At 39.2% G+C, this 6,789-nt stretch overlaps 1 long non-coding RNA gene across 1 annotated transcript; it reads left to right on the forward strand.

The window, feature by feature from the left end:
- Positions 1–1,910: 1,910 nt before the first annotated feature.
- On the forward strand, positions 1,911–6,789 carry LOC139938535 (uncharacterized). Its single transcript, XR_011786166.1, has 4 exons — positions 1,911–2,527; positions 3,062–3,142; positions 3,474–3,596; positions 4,533–6,789. It is a non-coding gene; the product is annotated as an uncharacterized lncRNA (long non-coding RNA).

Raw genomic sequence — 6,789 nt, forward strand, 5'->3', positions numbered from 1 at the left:
TGGGCGTGATATTTTTAAAACAAGACTTGTTTTTAACCTTTGGTTAGTTATTAAGTTTTGAGCTTCTTTAGAGTTTCAAGCCTGCCTGAGGTGTCCTTGGATTCATCTCTTTGCCAGCATTAAGGGTTGGCTGCCTCCATCTTGACCCACCTCATCAAAGGCTTTGTAGCTGCAGCTGTGGTTCCAGTCCTACCCTGTACCTTCCTGGCTGCTGCATTTAAAGTCTCTGTTTGAGTCCTGCCTGAGGCGTCCTTGGATTCATCTCTTTGCCAGCTTTAAGGGTTGGCTGCCTCCATCAATAGCAGTGGTTTGACCCACCTCGTCAAAGATTTTGTAGCTGCAGCTGTGGTTCCAATCCTACCCAATACCTTCATGGCTGCTGCATTGAGAGTCTGTGGTTTGAGTCCTGCCTGAGGTGTCATTGGATTAATCTCTTAGCCAGCATTAAGGGTTTGCTGCCTCCATCTTGACCTACCTCATCAAAGGCTTTGTAGCTGCAGCTGTGGTTCAAGTCCTAACCACTACCTTCCTGGCTGCTACATTGAGAGTCTGTGGTTTGAGTCCTGCCTGAGGTGTCATTGGATTCATCTCTTTGCCAGCATTAAGGGTTTGCTGCCTCCATCTTGACCCACCTCATCAAAGGCTTTGTAGCTGCAGCTGTGGTTCAAGTCCTAACCACTACCTTCCTGGCTGCTATATTGAGAGTCTGTGGTTTGAGTCCTGCCTGAGGTGTCATTGGATTCATCTCTTTGCCAGCATTAAGGGTTTGCTGCCTCCATCTTGACCCACCTCATCAAAGGCTTTGTAGCTGCAGCTGTGGTTCAAGTCCTAACCAATACCTTCCTGGCTGCTACATTGAGAGTCTGTGGTTTGAGTCCTGCCTGAGGTGTCATTGGATTCATCTCTTTGCCAGCATTAAGGGTTTGCTGCCTCCATCTTGACCCACCTCATCAAAGGCTTTGTAGCATCAGCTGTGGTTCAAGTCCTAACCACTACCTTCCTGGCTGCTACATTGAGAGTCTGTGGTTTGAGTCCTGCCTGAGGTGTCATTGGATTCATCTCTTTACCAGCATTAAGGGTTTGCTGCCTCCATCTTGACCCACCTCATCAAAGGCTTTGTAGCTGCAGCTGTGGTTCAAGTCCTAACCACTACCTTCCTGGCTGCTATATTGAGAGTCTGTGGTTTGAGTCCTGCCTGAGGTGTCATTGGATTCATCTCTTTGCCAGCTTTAAGGGTTGGCTGTTCCTATCAAAAGCAGTGGCTTGATCCAACTCATCAAGAGCCACGTATGCAGCTGTTGTTCAAGTCCCACCAAAGGTCTTCTTGGCTGCTGCACGTCTGTGGTTTGAATCCTAACCCAATAACAATGTCTTTATAAACTTGAATCTGGTTGACTGCTGCACGAGTTCGATGCTTCAATCTTGTCCTATCATCTATGTACATCTTCTGCTGCAGAACTCAAAGGCACTTGTACTTGCACTCCTGATCATGATGTAAAGGTAAAGTGCTTTTTATTTTAAAGTTTGATTCTACATTCAGTGTGCAACAGGTAAGTCATCAACACAAGTATACTTATATTTTACTGGTTTCAGTTTCTTTCTTCAAGTCTTGCTAATCAGCTCTACCAAAGATCAATCGAGACGAAATTTAATAATTGGACTCATATAACTGCCTGTATGGTGGGGAAAAAAACCCAAGAAATCATGGTATTTGATCTGCATCTCTAGTGCCGAGAATACTGTTCCTGAAATCTACAAAGTGTGCCCAGTGAAAATGTCATGCTTTTTCAAAAACTTTCTTGTGTTTACTTCTTTAAGTTTGCAGTTGAGCTACCCGTGCAAGGACCAGATGAAGACATGCAATTAGTTGGACGCGTTTCAGGTATGCAGAAGCTTGTTTCTATGTTTGTTGATTTGTTTATAATATCTGAATATTCATGTAGCTAACTTTCTGGAAAGAGTTTCCTTTGTACAGACTGTGCAGGGCTCTTTTTCATGGTTCTGCTTACCACAGATCATTCTGCACTTAATGCCCATAGAATTATGTGCCTTACAGTAGATTGAACGTCCGTAGTGCCAGACAATTTTTCTGTGAATCTCAATCTTTAATGCCCCATGGCAAGTCCAATGTTCTGGACATTGTTCTGTAAATAAATGGAAACATGAGGTGACATTATATTGCCAGTATCATGAGTGCTTTATAAAAGCTATGCAGTACGCATGCTCAATGAGCAGGGTTGAGCATGCGTACTACATAATGTAGGAATACATTACACCTACCATATCCAATGTTCAAGTATTTTCAATTCATGTAATCCTCAGCATCTGTTTGTAGCACCACATTTCCTTACATCCAGTCCTTTCATACTATTGTAACTGTATTAACCAAACTGATTCAAACTTTTCTGATGGTGTGTGTGTCTCTTTTATCTTTTTCTTTTTGAGGGTGATTAATACCTTGGACTTGTTTCAAGATTGTAAACAGGATGGCACACACAGGACCAGATGGAGATTCAAGATTACAAAGGTACTATTGTTGTTATATAGAAAGTCTTCTGATGATGACTGGAAACTTTTAAGACTTGTTCTCAGACTAAAGTAATGAGAAATTATTGGCTTTGAAAACAGCCAACACCTTTACTATAGAGATGATAACATGATTTACCTGTAAAGAATTTACCCATTTGAAACTATTGTTAAATTTTTAATTAATGGTTTTAAAGCTAGCCAAGATTTGAAAACTGCTTAAAGTTATTGTGTCTGCCAAACGTCACCTCGGACCAACCAAAACACAGATATAGAAAGCTTATGTCACTGCACTTTTATCCGATGAAATGATTGTGTGGTTCTAAAAGACAAGTACCTGTCTTTATTCTTGCGGATAAAGACAGGGGACAAGTCTATAACATAACCAATACTTTCTTATGTATAGCAACCGCCAAGAGGTGGCACCCTTGTCATACCATGTACCATGTGTCATGAGTCCTAAATAAAACACACACGATGTTTAATATCTGAAATGTTATACGTACAATGTATTGTCTTTTTTAATGTATTACAGATCAAGTACCTCTCGTTGTTATGATGGTTTACTCCTTTGCTGTGTTTGGACATCTTTCAAGTTTTGGCTCAGCATTCTGAGGTATGTAGTTGCTGTAAGAAGTTACTTTATCAAATATAAACAAAATATAAAATAAAGCATTTGTATTTGCCATAAGGTGCAGCCATCATGCCGGACTCTAATATATACACTTTTATTTGGCAAGAGTAATGTCCGGTTCATCTCTTGTTGAAGTATGAATTCTTATTCACTCCCGTGTGAAGAGAAGAAATTATGGTTACATGTAGGGCATCAAACACATGTGGGCTGCAACTACATAATTTTTTTCTGACATTCCACCCTTCCATTTCAGACTTATTTAAACCCTGCATAACCATTCAATGGTCTCATCTTTTGTTTTAATTTCATGCAGGTAATGGAAGCAATTGTCTCTCTGCCCCTAGTCATTGCCATGGTGTCCCGTGAAAGGCTAGATTTCAAGGGTTTCTATCGTCTATTATGCCTGGAAACATCTGAAAACTGTCTGCTGATTGAGGTATGTTAGGTATAAGACAATAGTGATCTATATGAACCCCTTTATTTCTCACATGAGAATGTTTCACCCTGTATAAAGACCATAATCAGGGCCAAATTTCATGGCTCTGCCTACCGCCAAATTCTTTGCTTATGATCACCATTCTCCGCTTACGTGCAAGCGCCGAAGCAAGCGCCGAAGCAAGCGCAAATTTCTGCGCTAGCTGTGTAAGGGTAGAATGCCTTTTAAGTAACGTGAAGTACAAACACAAGCCAAATTTCCCTGCTAACCCGTGAAATACCCTTGACCTAAGCACAGAATTCCCTGCTTCCGTAAGCGTGGATTATTTGCTTACGGTAAGTTGAGTCATGAAATTGGGCCCTGAGCAGTGATCAGCGAGGCCCAACAAGCCCATACTGGCTTAAAACGGCCGCATGTTTGACCGACTCAAAAAGGTCATAGTATGACGTCAATTTACAACTTCCCATATCAATATACTTCTTTCTATTAGACACGTTCAAAAAACAAGACCAATAATTTGACAAAAAAGAAGACTGTCCATGTGGGTTTAACAATATGTGGTTTTGTCAATGTAATGCTGATTTTAAAGGCAAGATTATCACGAGAGATACAACTTCAGAAAACAATGTCTTCTTGTTGGAAAAAAACAGGAAAAAACGTCACATTTTTTTCACAAGAGTGTTGAATCATTATCATTCAGCAAGTACATGGCGGGTACCAACTGCATATCTTGCCACAGTATTGGGAAACACAACCTCAGAAATCTGAGAAACAATTCATAAAAGCTTAACACAACAAAGCACTGTTAAATTAAGCGAGTGGATGCTGTTTTCCCCTACCCAAAATACATTACAACTAATTATCAATGGGAACACTTGTTCTAATTCTCCCTTCCTTCTTTAGAATACTTTTACAATGTGTTCTTTTACCTCACAGGATCTACACGTTGATATTTTTGATCGACCAAAAGCTGTCAAGAAGGTTCCCCCATAAAGAAGACATCATAGCTTGACGTGAGCTTTTCTTCTCTTAAGTTTCTTGCATGAAGTTATAACATTTAAAGGCACTGGAAACTATTGGTAACTACTCAAAATAAACGTAGCATAAAAAATTACTTGGTAACGAGCAAAAAAGAGCTGTTGTTAGTATAAAACAATGTGAGAAAAAACTCCCTCTGAAGGAGTTTTTGTAGATGTAATTTCTCACTCAAATATTAAAATACTCTAGGCCTATAGCTTTTCAGGCATCTGAAAGCACTGAGACAAATTTATTAAGACGTTTTTCCATCATTAATTTCATGCAACTTGGATTGCCAATTGAGTAAAAATTTTCACAGGGTTGTTATTTTATGCATATTATTGTGGGATACACCAAGTGAGAATACACTGGTCTGTGACAATTACCAATAGTGTCCAGAGGGCCCTTTAACCGAGAGTATATCATGTACAATATTTTTGGTTCTTTTATACCTGCGGATTCAAGTGGCCATCACCAAGCCATCCCTACACCATAGCACCATGCCAAAGAGCTCCTTGCTTGGCATTTTTGTAATCATTGAAGAAATACCTTCAGTCGTGCCAGAAAATGCCCCTTCTTAAAATCCAATTGTTTATGTATATACCCAAAAGCTCATAATTATAGTAAAAGTCATGTCGTCAATTTGTATAGAGGGCGCTGTTGAAAATTGTAGTGATAATACTCTTGGTTAAATATGAGGTAAACCAGGGGCTGATTTCACAAAGAGCTAAGATTGATCATAACTGCAAATCAATCGTAGTTGCTCAGAAAATTGCGATGTCACAATGCAAATCACTGTGGTAATACTAAATATTTGTCTAGCGATGAATTTATTGCTTTGTGAAATCGGCTCCTGGCACTTTGTGCATGAATGTAAATTAATCTTTCATGTTGCCAATTTACATAATCCTATTGTCAAGAAAACTCACCATTACGATAAATTTATAACCACTGCAGTGGTGGTATTTGTTTTCTTTAGCCCTTATGTCTTAATCAAAGTATAATAAATTGCTTAAAGGCACTGGACACAGTTGGTAATAAGTCAAACATATAAGTTTGCATAAAAACTTACTTGTTAATAAGAAACAGAGAGCTATTGGTGTATAAAGTGATTAATGACTCACTCTGAAGTAATGTAGTTTTTGAAAAAAGAGCTAATTTTTTACTATTTTGAATCTGAGAAAAACTTCAGACCTGAAACCTTTCTCAGCTATCTGACAACACACAAATTTTTGCAAAAAGGGTGTTTCTTCTTTCATTATTTTCTTGCAACTTCGATGACCAATTAAGCCCAGATTTTCACAGGTTTGTTATTTATATGTTGGGATACATGAAGTGAGATACTGTAGGTTGACAGTTACAAAAACGTGCCCAGTACCTTTTATTGTGTGTGATTAGTATGGAAATATTGACTGCTATGAGGGGCACAGTTAAAATTATAGGCAAAAGGTGATGTCAAAACCATGACTGTGCCCGAAGCAAAGCTTCGCTGCGGGCATAGCCATGGTTTTGACATCACCGAGGGCCTATAATTTTAAACTGTTCCCCAATTATTAAGCAGTCAATGTTTCTTTTGTATACTGAATAAAGATTCTTATAATCAACAACTGACTGTACGGTGAAAGGTCGTCTGCGAAGAAAGGTCGCGCCGTGATACGGAACGCTAGTCGTACATAATACTAGCATAGTTGCGTTATTTTCACAGCAGGCAAATTGACTATGGCCCGGGCATAGTCACTATGACGTCATCTTGGTAGAAAAAGGGGGCATAGCTATTTTCATGACTCCATTTTTAACCAATCAGATTAGAGGATGCTATGGTATATAATGACTATTATTGTATGTTTACAGTTTACAACAATTATCAGTACTGTGAGATCATTGGTGGAGTGCCTGGCTTTTGGCCCATAGCCGTTGAACATAAGGTTTTATGGTTTTAAGGACAGGGTTATTGGGTTATTATGGTTTTAGTTTTAGGGTTATTGCTTTAGGGCTAGGGACAGAGTTAGGGTTATGAGGATTATTGGGGTTATGGTTAGGAACAGGGGTTAGGGATAGCACCTGGCTTAGTCATATAGCTGTTGAACTCTTTCTTATAAAGAGTAATACTTATAAAGTAATTAACAGTAAGTTATGGGTAATCATGAGCTTTCTTATGATTGAGGGGAGTTCTCAT

This window comes from Asterias amurensis, chromosome 6 (assembly GCF_032118995.1).
Source record: "Asterias amurensis chromosome 6, ASM3211899v1".
Classification (NCBI taxonomy): Eukaryota; Metazoa; Echinodermata; class Asteroidea; order Forcipulatida; family Asteriidae; genus Asterias; species Asterias amurensis.